The following is a 19882-nucleotide window of genomic DNA, read 5'->3' as shown; positions in this document are numbered from 1 at the left end:
AGCTTACCTCATCTGTGCAATTGGGCTGACCACTGTATTTAGGTTTTGAAGAAGGTGAATTTAAATGAAGTTGCCAATGGGGATTTTATTCATTAGTGAGGGTGGAGCATTAAACCATTCATCAAGATTCCTTTTTGATTGTCTGCCCCACCCAGATGGCATGTCAAGAAGGGATAAAGCTGGATGCAAGCCCCAGGCAGATCTGGTGGATTAGATGCCCCTCAAACTTCACAACTTAGCAGAAGAAAAATTGTGTTTTGTGGTACAACCCCCAACCTTACAGTGTGTTTCTGGAAGAAACATCCCTGAAAAAGGCCTAAGAGAAGCCCAATCCTGTATTGGGGACAATTGAAGATTAGATTTTCAATTTTCTTTTCATGTTTTTTCTGATTGATTTATTTAAGATCAAGCCACCTAATTGTAACCTTCTTGATTCATCATTCAACATAAGCTTTTTATCTCCTTGGTGAAGGATAGAGGTTATGTACCCAATAAGTCCTTTATCACAAAGCCGTAAATCAGTGGGTAGAAAGGATATGATTAAGAAGCATGGTCATTGACACAATGCCCTTCCTTTGAGATAAAAGCATGCTATGAATGCTAGGAATGATAAGTATCTACTCGTGCATCAAATAGCTTTACCATTTCCCTATTAGGGTTTATCATAAGCGGTGTCAAAACCATGCTTGAACCCATTAAATATGCAATTTTCATAGACTCTTTGAGGTACTCCACCATTTTCTTCTGTTCATTTTCATTACTCCATCAAGCAATTTTGCTTACTAATTTTCAGCCCGTTTAGCAACAACTAAGTGTTGACATCCACTGAACTTTCAGGCATCCTCTATTTGGCCTGCAATTTGGCATACAACAAACATATTCTCTTATCTTGATCAATTTCTATTTTGCAGCAAGCACTAACTCCATCAGCAAAATGCTTTTTTGATCATAAATTATTCAAAGGAGCACAATTATCATTAAAAATATTAAATGAAATAATAATATGGATAAATAAGGGCCACAGAATTCATTTGACAAATATAAAAAGAAAATAACTTTTTTGGATCCTATAAAATATTGACAAAGATATCAAATTTTGAAAGAGATATTAAAATTTGGAATTAATAGCAAAATATTAGCATGTAATTGGATTCAATTGCTTGAAAACCATTTTGAAAGATAGAATATGTTTTTGATTAAAAACTATATATAGGATTTAATTCTTACTTAAAATTTTTTGTTCATTGAAAAGTCATTTGAAATTTTTTAAAGGAATATTTGCAAAAAAACTGGCATAAAAATTGAATTGCAAACCGTGATGCAGAGGTAGACTCCAAAGAAGACTGTAGCAAGGATGAAGTTATGTGTAGGTGGACTCCACAAAAAGTGGTTGTGAGATATTTTTTGTTTTTGTTTTTTTGGTTATAAACCTGGGCATAGTATCAAACATTGAAAAGAATTGAGATGATGACAAACTTGGGTACAGAGCCTAAAGTAGCAAGGATGTAGGCATGAAGGTAGACATAGACTTGGAAGGAGATTGGGAGAAAGGGTGAAGAGGCCTTCATACCAATTAATACAGGCATGCATCTGAAGCAAGAGAAAGAGAGTATGTTGTTCAAAACTAGTGTAGTAGGTTTATGTGTACCCATGGCTTGGGTATGTTTGTCAAGTATATACCAAGTGTGTACTTGGGGCAGGGGTTTGTGTATACCTAGGGCTTGGGTATGTGTGTCCTACCTGGTTGTACCTAGTCAAATCTGATGGACTCTTGAAGCACCCTATAGTACCTTGCCCAAATTTTATTTGTACCTTGATTTTGGGTACATGTGTACCCTAAAATTATGAAATCACACTAATTTTTTATAATTGAAAAGGCACTTTAAATGTAAATATTGTAAATTTGACTATATGGAAAGGAGGGCCTATCATTAAACCCTAAAAACTTATTGTTGATACTCCCTCAATTTATAAAAAAAACCTTAAACTCTCATTAGTTTATCATTTTCATTTTGATGTTTGATTTTGTAAGAGGCCAACAACGTAGAAGAGAGGTTTTTGGGTGTCTTTGGCTATATTTGTTGTATAAAAATTGGTGGAGATTGATAGACTTTGAAGAGATTATATATCTAAGTGATTTAATTGAGCAAATTTACAGCTAAGGGGTTGTCAATCTGTATTTGCAACATTCTTACCATATCCAAGTTTTATATTCTTCCACATCATGTTTTGAAACAATTTCAATTGGAAATTTCTCATGGGAACATACATTAAGTACTGTACAGTGTAAGGGCATCAAGGAAACAATAAAAATCCATTGCAGACTTTATCAAAACCAAAGGAACAACACATATAGTAGGTTTTGTTGATGTTTGTTTTGCATATGCTAGGTGTCAAGCATGAGTCTCAAGAGTCTCAACTTGTACAAGTTTCCATGATGGGATGATAAGTTGATGTTTACCATGGGAGAAATCGTCTAGTTATAGATCACCAAGGTCAATCCTTTGATAGACATAAGGCAACCTACCAATAATGCCATAGATCCGCTAGGTACAATTTACAACTACAATCCTATTAAAGTGAACAAATGATTTGAAGTTGAAGAATGAAAAGAAACACTCATTCAAAACTCAATTTATAAAAGATTTGCTAAATTAAAGGTATGCCACCATTAAGTCTTGTGGATACAAAGGTATTCAACTTCTAAATCAACCCCAAGAGAAAAATGCGTTGTAGATGAGGGGAGATCTGCAAGGGGGAATGTGATGAAAAATGCTTCCAAACAACATTGAGCACATACACGTAGGACAAAGATAAGGTAACATATATGACATAATTCCAAAGAACATAATCTCACAATTGAAAACATGACTGGAAAAAGATAGAGATCATAGATAACATTTTGGGTTCCAAAGCTAGTTGTCTGATGGTAAACAAATCAATAAAAAAAAATAGAATAGGATTCATGTTGATTTTTGTAGCATTGGGAGATATTCCCGCATGCCTAAGTCGGTCTTGAAGAAAAAGCAAAATAAAGTTAATCTTTTGGGGCAACAAGTCGGCCCAAGAAGACAAGTTGGATCAGCCATGAAAGGGTGTGTCGCTTGGACTAATTCAGACCCATTCGACTAGTATATATACATTATGTGAAATTTTATTTTGGTCATCATCACATCATCTCTTATCTCTCTTAGAGGCAGTCACATGTGTAATATGAGGACAAGTTGACTGAAGTTTGACCAAGCCATTTGACTAGGCAGTTGACTGCGGAACAAGGCCACTGTTGGTCATAGGATCCAGCCGCAGTTGACTGCAGAACAAGGCCCTACTTGACCACAAGATCTAGATGCAGTTGACCACTGTTTTACCGTAGGATCTGGTTGTAGTTGATAACAGTTTGATCATAGGGCTGAGTTGACTGCAGACTTGAATTTGACTAGACCAAAGTTTGACTAGAGTTGACTGGTTTTGACTAGGACTATCTTGCTGATTTTGACCAGGTTGGAATGGTATTTTGACTTGGATATTGGCACAAGTTTCTAGACAAATTGGATTTGTAAACCTTGTTGAAGAATAATTTGTCATAGAAGTAAAGTTGCTAGGTTTTCTTCAAAGGTTGGGTTTCCCAAGGTAAATTTGTTGTCTCTATTGTGCATGGCTAACTTTGTCTGATCTTTACGATTTCCGCTACATTTACTGTTGAAATTTTCTGAAGTGTAATTGCTCAATGATACTAGTGAGAATATTGCGTGTAGAAATCATTAGGAAGTAATTATCTAGCATAAAATTGTATTCTATTGTGCATCTTGTAGAGAATTCAACATGGTATTAGAACTTTGTTGAAATAGCAGCCATTGAAGTTCGATCCTTGGGCATTCTGATGCATGAACGAGGATTCATGTGGAGATGGACCTTGAAGATGTTGATGAAGAGAAAGTGGTCATTGTGAGGTAAGTCTAATGTTATATTTATTATTGGTTATCTGATTATTGTTTTGCTACTTGGAAGGATGTTCTAGGAACCCATGATGACAATTGAGGCAAGTTCAAGTGTATGAATGAAGTATGTCGAAGGAAGCTCAATATGTAATGCTGTCATTGACGAAACATGACAAAAGTAAATCTCGTGCTTAAGAAATACTCCATGATGGGCTTGATGGAAAGAGGGAACTGTAGGAACACTGTTGATATAGATGATGGAAAAGAGGGAGCTGTTATGATGATATTGAAGTTTTCACATTGATGATTGAAGATGGAGTTGTACCTCATTGTTACTTGAAGATGGAACATGCAAAGAAAATAATGACCTCAAAAAAAGGTTTGATGAGTTGGTGTACCTTAGGTTGAATAACCCATAAGATGGTACTTTGGGTTGGTATCTTGGCAGTTAGCCTAGATGATTCATAGATCTCAGTTAGGGTTGGTATCTTGACTTAGATGATATCAGATCCCTGTTAGGGTTGGTACTTTGGAAGGTAGCTTAGATAGTATCTAGATCCCTTATTGGTGTCTTGGCAGGTAGCCTACATGACCCCTGGATCCTTGTTGAGTTGGTGTCTTGGCAGGTAGCCTAAATGACACCTGGATCCTTGTTGAGTTGGTATCTTGGCAGGTAGCCTAGATGATACCTAGAACCCTATTAGGTTGGTGTCTTGGCAGGTAGCCTAGATGACACCTGGATCCTGGTGGATGGTACCTTGGCAGGTAGCCTAGATGGTACTTAAATGGGTTGATGCCTTGGTAGTTAGCCTAGATGGTATCTATCAGTGTGGAAAAAGTCTGCAAAAAATCGCGATTTAATCCTAAAAATGTGATTTTTTAAACTAAACGATTTAATCCCCCTACTTTTTGGCGACTTTTTCAGAAAGGAAAAAATCGTGATTTAATCGTTATACTCCCGATTTAATCGGGAGTCGACCCAAAAAGTCGGCCTCCCTCCCAGGCCACGGATAAAGAGGCCACAAAGGCGAAAATGATATAATTTTCTGTTGTTTAATCTTAAGGCAGAGAGTGGAATCTTTCAAACATAGCCCTAGAAATTTGATGATAACGTTGTGTTGTGCAATTTGTATTGTTGTTGAATCTTAAATTCGAGCATTATAGCTGGTTGGTGTTACTGAGAAAATTAATTGCTTAGTTGCTATGTTTTGTTGAATGTTGAAACATATACGACTATTATTGGTTTGCTCTTGCTAGATGTTATGTCTGCAAAACAATAGGGATCTATATGAGATGTGCAAAAAAATACAAAGAAGAGACATTAGCCAGAGGCTAAGCTATTAGAAGGCTGCTATAAGAAACTGAGGAGACTCTGAAAAAGAAGTGCATACCTAACTCGACGAGCATGATTGTGAGACATAAGAGCAAGAGGACAAGGAGTATCCAGGCTAGCAAGCAAGGAAGTGTAAATAGCTGAAGAACATTCCCAAGAATCAACACTGTTATGATCATATTTTTGTTGATATTGTTGAAAAACATTGGTGATAAAATGCACTTAGAATGCAGACTGCAAGAGTGTAACATGCTTTTAGTGATCAAATTCACATGTAAAGAATGACACTGTAGTAAAACACTGAAAACACCTCTAAACTATGACTTCGACTCTAGATGTTAAAAAAAAATATAAAAAAATGAATAATTTGTGTGTGTGTGTGTGTTTTTTTTTTGGTAAATTTTGCCAACTTTTTGCCGAATTTTTCAAAAAACTCCCGACTTTAATGAGTTTTTCAACTTTTGGACCCTTGCCGAATTAATCCCGACTTCGACTTTTTCCACACTGGTATCTATATCCTTAGCATTGTACATGCTGTTTATGATACTCTTCTTATAAGAATTTTCAAAGTGAATACTCTCCTTGTACCAATTGAACAATTATGAATACCTTCTTAGTTAAGAGGGAGTGTTGGAAAATGTAACTAGTATTGTTCTTCATAATTGTTGTTTGGCTCATGACATGATGTAATTCTTATATTTGTCAAAAGGAAGAAAAAGAAAAATATTGTAAAAGAAAAATTATTTTATTAAGCATGGGTTTCATGCTCAAAGTCATTTGTCTCTAGGTCAAAGCACCCATTAAGTGCTTCTAGGTTTGTGTCATGAGTCATGGTCCATGTCATTATGTAAAAGACCCTTTCGGGCATTTGTATCAACAAGAAAATATTTATTTTGTATTCTAGAAATATCTATTTGCTCCCAAGACCAAGTCGGCCAACCTTCCTCAAGTCGGCCTAATGTAGGCTTGAAGAGCCATGAGAAAGGTATAAATAAGAGGACTTCAACCTCCATTTGGATATACATTAAGCACGCATCTCTTCTGTTCTATATGTGACAAGATAAGGAATGCAAAGGCTCTAGAGAGCAAGGAAAAGTCTAAGAAGGAAGAAGATAAATCTTAGAAGAGTTCGATCCCTGATCTATTGTCTGTTGCAGCTCACATAAGGGAAAAACCTAGGGCTTTTGGGTTCTCCATAGGGTCGAAATTGCAGGGAGGGATTGCAGAATTTATATTGTGAAAATTCCGAAACCCGGAATCATATTGCAGCAACTGATAATATTTCTTCTATTTGTTAAATTAATTAAACAATTTTTTTGTAGTTTCCTACGACAAATATTGAAACATATACACTGCAGCCTTCACAAAACAAATACTGCGGAAGAAAAATAAATGTTGGAAAATTAGAGAAATTCTAGCGCACACATAAAGATATTGACGCAGTTATTTTTGGACAATTGTCCTCGAAAAAACCCAATGCGGGAAAACCGTTGCAGCAGATGAGGGTTTCTTTTTTAATTCTTCAGCATTAATTCAAGTACAAGAATTCAGAGAAGAAAATAGAGGAAAATACTAAGAGAAATTTAGAAAATAATTCTCTCTCTCCAGGTGTCTATGCGTCACCCTTTGCGTAGTGACTACGCAATGCTCTAGTGGACTGTGTCTCTCCCTCTCTCCTCACGCTGTTTCCTCCTGAATTCGTACTGCACTTCTCGGACCACTGCTGATACCCTCTCTCTCTCCCCTGAAACTCACCCATTGACTCTATCTCCTTTGCTGAGCTTCAGCCACTGAGAAAATCGATCTGCCTAGGCAACAGAGTAAATGCCTTGGTGTCTCAAGTGTGTTCTCCAACCCCCATCGAATTTCTTCTTATAATTTCTCGTTGAGACATCAACGACTAAGATTAAAACATAATCGATGGCTAAGATTAGCTAGAACTCGATCCATGTCTTTTTCTAGAAGATTCTCACCATGATTTAATTAGTACCCTTTAATTAATCATATTTCCTAAGTTTAGGCTTAGGAAACAATAAAAAAGCAATTAAATATTTTAATTAAGTCGTCTCTAGGTGGAATTTCTAGAAACGATTTCTGGGTTTTGGAGAATACATGTATTCTAGCCTCTCCACCAATTTTTGTGGCTAGAACACATCCAATGTTACAAAAATTAACACTCCCTCTTAGCGAGGAATGTGTTCTAGCGCTGCAACCCATTGAAGCAACATGTCATGTCCCCATTTTTATTCTTATTCATAGTACAACCAGGTTGAATTTCCAAGACAGGGGATGGCCAGGTCAGTGGAGCAGGTTTATGTCATCAGGGGTCCCAATGGAGTTTTGAGGAGTATTTATGGGATTTGATGGCATTCGCTTGGCATATTCCATCATCAGCATAATTTGCCTTTTGTTCCGTTGCATTTCGAAAACTTTAAAAAATCAGCATTATTATTGGGCATAACTAAATTAATTATACTCGAGGTGGCATTCCAGGGAGATTAATTGATGGAACACTTCAGTGTTACAGCTCGTTGGAATCGGAACGAGAAGATCTACATGATGGGACTTTTGGATGGGAGTTTCAGCGACCTGAGGAGACATGGTGGTTGATTTACCCTTTTCCTGTATTAAAAAGAATATTTTAATTAAAATAAAAGAGGGAAAAGTGCTCCATGATTAAAATAATAAGAAAATAGAAGATTCTAGAGGGGTCCATCAGATTTATAAAAGAGGAGGAGGAGGCCATTGGAGGACATCTTGGAGTTGATATTGTTTCTTGTATGAGAGGTTGAGAATGTGGTTCTCTACGCCATTGGTAGCCCCAGGACGGAAACCCTTGGGTGATTTAGCAAGATTGGGTGAGTACCCATCTCCCCTTGGTGGATTCATTCAGAATCCACAGGTGTAGTGATTGTTTTTTTGTTTCAGTTTGGAGACCGAAGAGTCATTCCCGACTATTGTATTGACATCTATCTATATATAATAAAGCTGGATTTTGGTTGCTGCATTTCTCATTGTTCCTCATGTTGTGATTTTTTATGAGATTTTATGCAATTTGTGAGTTTATGGTTTTAGTCAAATTTATGGTGTTTGGGTTTCCATGGCAATTCCTCGTTAAGTGCTAGGTAATTTGATTGGAAGAGTTTGTTCCAAATTTTCCTCATTTGGGACATTAGACAACACCTTGTCTCTGCACCACTTCTTGTCACGCTGCTAATGTTTGGCTGCCTGCCCATCACTACTGCACAACTCTGATATGAGTTGCATTTGTGCTGCTGCTGACCCTGCTGAACTGCTGTCAACTATTGCATCTGCACTGCAACTCCCTCGCCATCTGCAACTGAGAATCCATCTGTTTCTGCTACTGAAATGGGTTCTCCATCATACCCATCTGTTTCCTGAATTGGATAAACTTAACTCTCCCTAGAGCTTTCATGAGTATGTCTGCTACCTGATCTCCTATGGGAACATACTACAGCTGGGTTGCCCCTCGCTGGATGTAGTCTCTGATGAAATGATATTTGATATCAATGTGTTTCGGCCTATCATGAAATACTGGCTTCTCAGAGAGTTTTATGCAACTCTGATTATCACATTAAACAATGGTCGCTCCCAACTTCTTTTTGAACAAACTCACAAGCAACTTCCTAAGCCATATAGCTTCACACATAGCTGTGATGGCTGCCATATATTCAGCTTCTGCTGAGCTCAGTGCTACTCACTTCTGCTTCCTAATACACCAAGAGACCATCCCTGATCCAACACTGAAGCAATACCCGGAGGTGTTTTTTCTGTCCACTGAACTGCCTGCACAATCTGCATTTGTGAATCTGCATAATTTGACGTCATCTCCTCGAGTGTATTTCAACCCATATCTGAGTGTTCCACACACATATCTAAGAATGTGCCTAGTTACTGCCCAATGTACCCTTTTTGGTTCTACCATGAAATTACTAAGGGTATTGACAGTGAAACAAATGTCTGGCCTAGTGTTAACCAGATACATGAGCAACCCAATGAGCTATCTGTACAAGGTGGGGTCAACTTCCTTGCCCCCTGATGCATCTATCTTCTTCCAATTGGTGATCATGGGTGTCGTCATGGGTCGACAATCCTGCATTTTGAACCTCTTCAGAATATCTGTAGCATATCTCCCTTGCCCAAGGAAAATCTCCCCATTCTTCTGCCATACTTCCAATCCTAGAAAATAGTGCATTAACCCCATATCCTTCATGTCGAATTCTGCTTCAAGGCTCCTTTTGCAGTCCTTTATAAGCCTTGATGATCTTGTCAGAAACACGTCATCAACATACAAAACCAGAATGAGAGGCTCATTCTCCACCATCAAATAATAGAGATTGGGATCTACATCACTCTTGGTGAACCCCAACTATTGTAAATAACTGTCAATCCGACCATACCATGCCCTGGGTGCTTGTTTGAGCCCATATAGGGCTTTCTTCAACCTGCATACATGAGTGTGCTTCTCATGAGTTTCGAAGCCTTCAGGCTGCTCTATATACACCTCTTCTTCTATCACCCCGTTCAAGAATGCTGTCTTGACGTCCATTTGGTGAATCTCCCATCCTAACTGTGCTGCTAGGGATATAACGGATCTGATAGAGGTATATCTGGCAACTGGGGCGAAGGTCTCCTCATAGTCTATCCCTTCCTTCTGTGCATACCCCTTTGCGACGAATCTAGCCTTATACTTCTCTACATTGCCATTTGCCGTGTACTTGATCTTGTAGATCCATCTGGAACCTACAACTGATTTGGCTTCTCGTCTAGGCACTACCTCCCAAATATCATTTGTCATGATAGAACTATATTCTTCTACCATGGCATCCACCCACACCTGATGCTGTGCGACTTCCCGAAAGATGGAGGGTTTTGTAACCTGCGCTACCAAAACTTGATGTATGTCAGGATGCCTGTGTTGCCTCTTGTCTGTCCTAGGAGATTCGACAAACTCCTCTACGTCCCTTAAGGTTTGACGCACTTCCCTACTAGCTCTACCACTGGTGGTGGGAGGTTCAATAAGTTCCTCCTCCTGTTCCTGCTGCTTCGTCTGCTGAGAACTCCTTGGATCTCGTACCCCTGAGGAGATACTGGTACTGGTCACTGTACTCGATCCCTGTGATTGTCCTCCTGCTTGTCTTGCTTGCTGTCCCTGCTACTGGACTTACGAAACCTCTGTTGACCGATCACCTGCAGGCATTTCTCGAGATCTTTTGAAAGGTCTATCTTCCATGTACTGTACATCTCGCCTCACTACAATCTTCCTGCTGCTAGGAATGTAGATCTTGTATGCCTTTGAGGTCTCGCTATACCTTACGAGGAAACCCTTTTCTGTAGTCTGATCCAATTTACTGCGCTTGTCATATGGTATGTGACAGTAAGCCACACTCTCGAATATCCTCAAATGACTTACTTCAGGCTTCTTTTCTGTGAAGACCCCCTTTGGCGTTTTCTTCCCCAATGCTCTATGAGGTGTTTTGTTTTGAATGTACACCGCTGTGTTGCATGCCTTTGCCCATAAAAATCTAGGCAAATGCTGGTCATACATCATAGCCTTTGTAGCCCCAACTATTGTTCTATTGTTTCGCTCTGCCACTCCATCCTGTTGAGGATTATATGGAGTTGTCCATTCTCTTTTGATGCCTTCTTTTGCACAGAAGTCTGTGAAGTCTTTATCTGTGTATTCTCCACCATTATCTAAACGTAGCACCTTGATCTTTTTCCTTGTTGCGTTCTCTACGAGAGCCTTGAACTCTCTGAATTGATCAAAGACCTCATCTTTGGTCTTTAAGAAATAGATCCAGGTCTTCCTGGAATGATCATCAATAAAGGTGATGAAATATTCACCACCGCTAAGAGCTCTAGTGGACATAGGACCACAAATATTTGAGTGTATCAATCCCAAGACGCCATTTGCTCTGCTCTCACTAATATGAGATGTTGCCTTTGCGTACTTCCCGAGTACACATCCTCTACACACATCATCGTGCCCTGTGCTGAGAACTGGAACTCTTGTTACAATTTCTCTGAGCATCCTAAGTGCTCCATGGTGTAAATGTCCCATCCTCCTATGCCGTAGTTTGTTCAGCTCCTTCCCACTGTTATTCTCACTGCCTATCAATGCCATTGGAGAATCGAGTTGCAACCTGTATAACTTGTTCCTTCGAGCTCCAATTTGTTTCACCTTCTACCGGCTAGAGTGTTTGACATACGCTTTCTTCCCCGGGAAGTGTACATCGCACCCCTTGTCCTGCAATTGGGATACTGAAATTAGGTTCGTACCCAATCCTGGCACATGCAGTACATTAGTAGCGCTGGTGCTGGTTCCTGTTTTTGTATGAAATTCTATGGTGCCTCTCCCTATGGGAGTACATTTAGTTCTGTTACCCATAGTGATCTGGAAGTCCATCTGCTCCTCCTGAGAGCTAGAGAAATATTCTCTAACTCCTGTCATATGAGCTGAAGTTCCACTATCAATATACCAAACACCAGATGATGCTGAACCTGACAAGCACGCGAATTCATCCTCCAACTTGGAAGATAATTTTGAGGCTTCCTGACTGTTGATTCTGTCCATTATTTTCTGTGCTATTTCTCCTTTCCTTCCTGATGTTATTCTGTACTAGCAAACTGCTGCAAAATAACTACGTCCTAGATGAAAATCTTCTCTGCAAGGAAAATAATGTTGCTCCCTCTGCCTCTGGTAATCTCTGATATGAAAAATTTATTCTCTGTAGACTCTCTCAGAGAAATAAAATTTTCCTCAAAAAATGACCTTCCTGGCCAAAGGAACTGCGTTGCCTTTGAGGGTTTTGAACTGCTGCCTACACAAAGCTTCGAAATTCCTCTTCTCTTCTGCCATTGAGCTCTCCGACTTCCAAGATGTGCTTTGATACCATGTGAAAATTCCGAAACTTGGAATCCTACTGCAGTGACTGATAATATTTCTTCTATTTGTTAAACTAATTAAACAAATTACTTGTAGTTTCCTATGACAAATGTCAAAACCTATACACTTCAATTGAGCATAATAATACCTCATCTTTTGGAACCTTCTAACCTAGTTTTGTATTAATATCCATTAATATTTTATTTTTCCTAAGTTTAGACTTAGGAACTCCATTAAAAATATTAATTATTTTAATATCTCCCAAACTGGTTAGAATCTGACCAAACCATTTTTGGGTCTTGGAGATCGCATGTGTTTTAGCCTCTCCACCAATTTTCATGGCTAGAGCATATCCGATGCTACCCCAAATCAACACTCCCTCTTAGCGAGGATTGTGCTCTAGTAATACTCCACACTGAGCATTACTCTAATCATACGACATCGGTACCTGTGTTGATGCTAAGCCTCCCTGCCCAACATCCTCTGCACTGTTGCATCTTGTACTGTTGCCCATGGCTCTATCACTGCCACTGCTACATCTGTACTGCAACTCCCTCTGCATCCGTGCTGCTGCTGGTCCATCTTCCCAACATTGCATCTACACTGCAAACTCCTTCTCATCATGTTGCATCATGCTACTGCTGACTGCTACTGCACTGCAACATCATACCCATTTCTGCTACTGAAATGGATTCTTTATCATCCCCATCTTCTCCCTGAAATAATCAAACTTGGTTCTTCCAAGGGCCTTGGTAAGGATGTCTGCCACCTATTCTCTTGTAGGAGTGTAGCTCAACTGTACAGCTCCTCGTTGGACACAATCTCTAACAAAGTGACACCGAATATCAATATGCTTTGACCGATCGTGAAACACTGGATTCTCAGAGAGCTTGATGCAACTCTGATTATCACACATGATCTTGGTCGCCTCCATCTTTCTTTTGAATAGGTTCACAAGCAGTTTTCTAAGCCATATGGCCTTGCACGAAGTTGTGCTTGCGACCATATATTCTGCCTCAACTGAGCTCAGAGCCACAGATTTCTGTTTCCTACTGCACCAAGAGGTCATTCCTGATCCAATGTTGAAACGGTACCCAAAGGTACTTTTCCGATCCACTGAACTTCCTGCCCAATCTGCATCAGTAAACCCACTCAATCGGATATCCTTACCCCTGGTGTACAAGAATCCATAATCGACCGCTCCCTGTAAATATCGGAGAACATGTTTGGCTGCTGCCCAGTGCGCCCTCTTTGGCTCCACCATGAACTGACTGAGGGTGTTGATCGCGTAGCAAATCTCTAGCCTGGCATTGACCAGATACATTAGGTACCCTATGAGCTGCTTGTATAAGGTGGGATCAACATCTTTGTTTTCTGATGCATCAATCTTCTTCCAGATGGTTATCATTGGAATAGCCATGGGTCTAAAGTCCTCCATCCTGAATCTCTTTAGGATTTCTGTAGCATATCTCCCTTTCCTAAGGAAGATCTCCCCCTTTTGCTGCCAAACTTCCAACCCCAGGAAATAATGTAGTTGTCCCAAATCCTTCATGTCGAACTCCGTGGCTAGATTCTTCTTGCAGTCCCCTATGACCCTGGATGATCCTGTCAGGAAGAGATCATCCACATATAATACTAAGATAAGAGGCTCATTTTCTACAACCAAATAGTAGATATTTGAATTTGCGTTACTCTTGACAAATCCCATTTTCTGCAAGTAGCCATCGATTCGCCCATACCATGCTCTAGGTGCCTGTTTCAGCCCATACAAGGTTTTCTTCAATCTGCATACATGAGACTTCTTCTCATGTATCTCAAAGCCCTCTGGTTGTTCAATGTATACCTCTTCTTCTATCACACCGTTCAAAAATGCCGTTTTGACATCCATCTGATGAATCTCCCACCCCATCTGTGCTGCAAGAGATATCACGGTTCTAATAGATGTATACCTAGCTAGCAGGGCGAAGGTCTCTTTGTAGTCAATTCCTTCCTTTTGAGTATACCCCTTAGCCACAAACCTGGCTTTGCATTTCTCAACACTGCCGTCTGCAGCGTATTTAATCTTGTAGATCCACCTCGAAACTACCACTGATCTGTCTTGAGGCCTTGGCACTACCTCCCAGACATCGTTCACCATTATGGAGTTGTACTCCTCTACCATCGCATCTAGCCAAACCTGATTTTGAGTTGCCTCCTGAAAACTGGCAGGCTCCCCATCCTGAGCTACTAATGCTTGATATCTATTTGGTTGTTTTCGCTCCCTCTTATTGTTCCTTGGTGCATCGATGAAGTCCTCCGCATCTCGCAGAATCTAACGAAGTTCCCTGTTCGTTCTTCCTCTGCCAGCAGGTGCTTCTGTTGGTTCCTCCTCATCTTGTGATTCTTCTTGACGTGAGGAAGAATTCTTTTCTTTCGTTGGTTGAAGAGGTTTGACCAACGGTTCCTCTTTTGACCGCTCCTCAGAAGGAATTTCTCAAGATTTTCTGAAGGCCCTTTAGTCCATGAACTTCACATCTCGTCGAACTACTACCTTCTTGATCCCTGGAAGATAGATTCTGTATGCCTAGCATTCTTGCTATATCTCACTAGGTATCCTTTCTCTGTAGTTTGATCCAGCTTCTTCCTCTTTTCCTTGGGTATGCAACAATATGCTAAGCTCCCAAATATCCTGAAATGACTGACTTCAGGCATCTTCCTTGTGAAGACTTTCTCTGGAGTAGTCTTTCCCAATGCTCAATGAGGAGTTCTATTCTGAACATAGACTGCTGTGTTGCATGCTTCTGCCCACATCAATTTTGGCATCTTGATCATACATCATGGCCTTAACTTCTTCTACAATAGTCCTGTTCTTTCTTCCTGCTACTCCATTCTGCTCTGGATTGTACGGAGCTGTACACTCCTTTCTGATGCCCTCCTTAGCGCAAAAATCAATGTAGTCCTTTTCGACATACTCTCCACCATTATCTGAGCGCAAAACTTTTATTTTCTTCCTAGTCAGATTCTCCACCAGAGCCTTGAACTCTTTGCATCAACAAAAAACCTCGTCCTTGGTTTTCAGAAAATAAATCCAAGTTTTCCTTGAGTGGTCATCAATGAAGGTAAGGAAGCACTCGGCACCACTAAGAGCTTTAGTGGACATAGGTCTGCAGATATCTAAGTGTATCAATCCTAGTACACTCTTGGCCTTGTTTTTACTTCTAGGAAATGCTGCCTTGGCATACTTTCCTAGAGCACATCCTCTGCATACATCATCCCGTTCCGTACCAAGATCCGGAACTCCTGTTACAGTGCTCCTGAGAATTCTCAGAGCCCCATGGTGCAAATGTCCCATTCTTACGTGCCATAGTTTGTTCAAATCCTTGTCTCCATGATTGCATATTAGTGCCATTGGTGATTCTAGTTGTAGTCTGTACAACCTGTTACTTTTGTTCTCGATTTGCACTTTCTTTTTCCAGCTCGGGTGTTTGATGTATACTTTCTCCTTGATGAAGAAAACATCATAGCCTTTGCCTTGAAGTTGCGACACGGAAAGTAAGTTCATCCCCAATACTAGTACATGCAGCACATTGGTAGCACGGAACCGCTCTCCCGTTTTTGTTTGAAAAACTATGGTACCCCTCCCTACTGGTCTACATTTTGCCTTGTTCCCCATGGTGATCTGAAAGTTCATCTTCTCCTCCCGATAATATGAGAAACATTCTCGGATTCCTGTCATATGCCAAGAAGCTCCACTGTCTATATACCATATCTCTGATGATGCAGAGTTAGTCACACAAGCCACTTCTTCTTCCAGCCTGGAAGCCAACATAGAGAAATCGAAATCACTTTCTCTTGTGCAATTTTCTGAAAATCTATGCAAGTCTCCTGATGTAGATGCCTCTGCATCATGGTCTCGACCCATAATTGATTTTCCCTTCCTGTCTTGAATTACTTGCTCTGATACCATGTGAAAATTATATCAATGCAACAATTGATTTATTTGACCTACTTATTTCCCGATAAGTTATTTGCGAAAATCCTTCAGTAAACATTAAAATAAATTTTGCTGCAAATATCACATCATAATACAGAAACAAACACCTGCACAAGAATTAACACATTGACACAAATATTTTGGACAATCAGTCCCTGGAAAAATCCAATGTAACCAGTGCAGCAAGGGAGGATTTTATTATTCAACAATTTTTCAGTATAACTAGGTGCCAAACTGGCTTACCCAACAGAGAGAAAATTCCTCAGCACTTCCCCCAGTCTCAGCGTTAGCTTGGCTGACCTCTGCGTAGCTCCCAGACCCTCTCTGCGTGAGCCCCTGCCTCTTTGCGTCAACATTGGGTCTCTCTGCGTCACCCACGCAGGCCCTCCAGTGATTGCACAGTCTGCATCCTCTGCGTCTGCCTGAGAGGCTCTGTGTCTGCCTCTCCAGCCTTTGTGTTGTTCCCCTGGTGCTGTTCCGGACTCTCTGTTCCGTACTTGCTGTCTCTCGCTGCTCTCCAGACCACTAGTTCAGATTTCTCAGCGAACCCCTCTCCAGAAATCGAACTGACTGGTCTCCCTCAGTGTGTTCTCCAACTGACCCTCAAGCATCTTCTTATACTTTTCTAGTTGGTCTTTCAACGATCGAGATTAAATTTTTAATCAATGGCTAAGATTAGATTTGGCTTGATCCATGACTTTTGGAACCTTTTAACCTAGTTTTATATTAATACCCATTAATATTTTATTTTTCCTAAGTTTAGACTTAGTAACTCCATTAAAAATATTAATTATTTTAATATCTCCCAAACCGGTTAGAATCTGCCCAAACCATTTCTGGGTTGTGGAGATCTCATGTGCTTTAGCCTCTCCACCAATTTTCATGGCTAGAGCACATCCGATGCTACCCCAAATCAACAGTCAGAACCACTCTCAAACAACTCGAGTCAATTAATGGTAATGATAAAAATTTATCTAAAAGGACCTAGACCTTTTTACTTAAAGAATTTAACATTATCATTAATTGCATAACATTAGTAGGGCAGTATGGTCAAATACTAGGCATCCCTAATCATAAATTATTGCTTTTTAAAAAAACTGTTTTCAAAAGGTCCTTGGTAGGATTGTACAAAACTGGCTAGTTTGGTGAAAAAGGGTCGATTCAATACCGAACCGACCTTTTTTGGTCCATGACACCGGTTCAGTCCAACTTTTCCTCTAAAACGGTCGGACCAACCCGTTCAATATGTTCTAATATGATTTTGATAACACCAGTTGTTGTTTTTCCACGACACTAGAATCTAGGTTAGGGGTCTTAGAATCATTGACACTACCAATCCAGAAACCACAACAAATTACTTTGCACAATGGAATATAAACAACAATAAATCAACACATGCACAATATAGACAACTTTTTAAAAATTTTAACTGCCCAACTTTGTTATATTAACAAACTGTAATACAACGGTCTAGAGCTCCCGTACTAGAGATAATGGACCTCATACATCCTTTGATACAATACTACAATGGGACTTGGGGTCAACAACTATGACAACCAAACTGGCCGAACAAGATACATTGACCATTGTGCTGATGTAGTGTGCTCTCTCAGCTCCTCTTGGTTGTATCCTGAACACACCTGCCCAATCCTTTGGCTCCCAATCTACAACAACACCAACCTGCCTCTGTCAGTGACCTGCTCCTTTAGGTCAATGAACATGGCTCCAGTGGGCCATCTAGCTGATCATTCGTCCATCAATGCATCAACACATAGGGTCTTCTTTTGAGTTGTTCACAACTCCGTTTGTGAACAACTCTAGACTATCCACTGCTGCTCCTCAGTGCCTTTGGGACATCTTGCCCACTAGCTACTCCTTAGTCCTTCGAGGACACAACTCTTAGGGACTTCTGCCCACTAGTACCTTCTTCTGCTGCCCGATGAAGACACACTTAGGGCATGGAGGGCTGCCACCTATCATTGTCAAAATTCGTTTTCCAACAATGAACTTGGGCTAGTCAAACAGCTCCCTTTGACCTCCTTCTTTCGTCCTTCAATGATAAGTCACTGAGCCTTCAATCTTCACCCTACTTACAGCTATCAATGCCCTTCTTGGCAACTGATCTAGGGCTACTTGGGTCACCTACTTGCTGCCCTCCTTACAGTCTTAAGATGCCCAACACAATCTGTCCAAACTGGACCTTGTATCCTCTAGAATCAAAACAACTTAAGACATCAAATACATACCCCTGGACCTGTGCACACTGCTGTAGCTTCACCAACTGGTTAGGGCATCCAACAGACCTGTTTGCCCCTGCTTTTCTTCGCCAACAGTCCCCTCAAAATCTGTGGCTGTGTTCCCATACGCTGCCTTCTAGGAGAGGTTCCAGCCTTGGTTTAGGCCTTATGGCACCCTTCCAAGGCAAGGTACAGGACTTGCCCCTTCTGCAACAGGGCTCGACCTATGAAACAGAGAGAGATCCCACCTAAAACCATGCACCAGCAGCCCAGAATTATCCTCCACCTACTCGGCCCTGCTCCTAGTCTCTGCAGCCCTCACGACAGTCACAAAAGAGACAAAACCAGCCCTTCTTTCCTTCACTTGAGATGCTCCAGACCTGCAGCCAAGTTCAGATGTCTAAATCACGAATTGATGCTCTTAGGATGTGTCTTTGAGGTCTCACATGCCTTCTGTTTATATATTCTTGTGGGTGCATCTAACAGCCCTCCAAAGAGCACCTCCAATTGCTAGCCGAGCTGAACTTGTAGGCTCTTTTACCCACATAAGCATATAAAAATTCATATCTCGGTTTGTAGACCTCCGATCTTGGTGCTTGAAGTTGCTCCTTGCTCCTGTAAGGGTCCTCTTGCATCTCCAAGAGTCAAACCAACAAATCTCCTCATGGTTTTGGCCCCACACCTTTGGGTACAAAACCCCAAGCTTGGTTTCTTAGCCCACAAGTGACCTTATGAAGCCAATTCCTCCACAACCCTCTAGCTTAGGGTTTGGAGTACCTACCAAGCTACAAATCTCAACACTGGTGAGGAGTTTTTGGTACTATAACGACCACTCATTTAAAATTGCAATCTCTCCTTTTGATCAACCCATGGTAGATGCTATTGCAGGAATTGGTCCTGAATACAAAGCCCCCTCTTATATTGCACTTAGTTATGAAAATTTAGATGAGGAGTTACTTTATGTCAAGGCACCACTAGAAGGTGTTAGAAGTTCGTGGGAGAGTACCTATTGCACCATTATGTTGGACAGGTGGATCGATCAAAGGAAGAAAATGATCCTCAATTTTCTTGTGGCATGTGCTAAAGGAACCATGTTCTTGAAATGCATTGATGCATCCTCACATGTAAAGGATGCAATTTGATATATTGAATGTTGGTGGAAGTTGTGGAAGAAGTTGGGGTCAAACATGTTGTCCCAAGTAATCACAGACAATGCAAATTATATGGCAGTTGGAGAATATGTGATAAATATACTACTATTTTCTAAGTTGCACTGAAACGGATACGGGAACAGATACGGATACGGGGTTTGAAACGGATACGACAAATTTTCAAAATATTAGGATACGATACGGCAAGGAAATGACATATATATATATATATATATATATATATATATATATATAAATTACCATTCATCTTTTAGAATCTAGAATCTATATCTAAAAATGCATAGTCATCGTCATGAATTCAACATAAACAAATCATCAT

General features: G+C 40.3%; 1 protein-coding gene across 14 annotated transcripts in view; it reads left to right on the top strand.

Moving 5' to 3' along the window:
- Nucleotides 1-19882, top strand: part of GCT (RNA polymerase II transcription mediator) — a 300003-nt gene that overhangs the window by 214330 nt on the left and 65791 nt on the right. The gene's annotated exons all lie outside the window — the stretch shown is intronic.

The sequence above is a fragment of the Pinus tabuliformis genome, chromosome 9 (assembly GCF_031772625.1).
Source record: "Pinus tabuliformis cultivar Carrire ecotype Pingquan chromosome 9, CPIR1, whole genome shotgun sequence".
Lineage (NCBI taxonomy): Eukaryota > Viridiplantae > Streptophyta > Pinopsida > Pinales > Pinaceae > Pinus > Pinus tabuliformis.
This window is presented reverse-complemented; position numbering and strand designations above follow the sequence as displayed.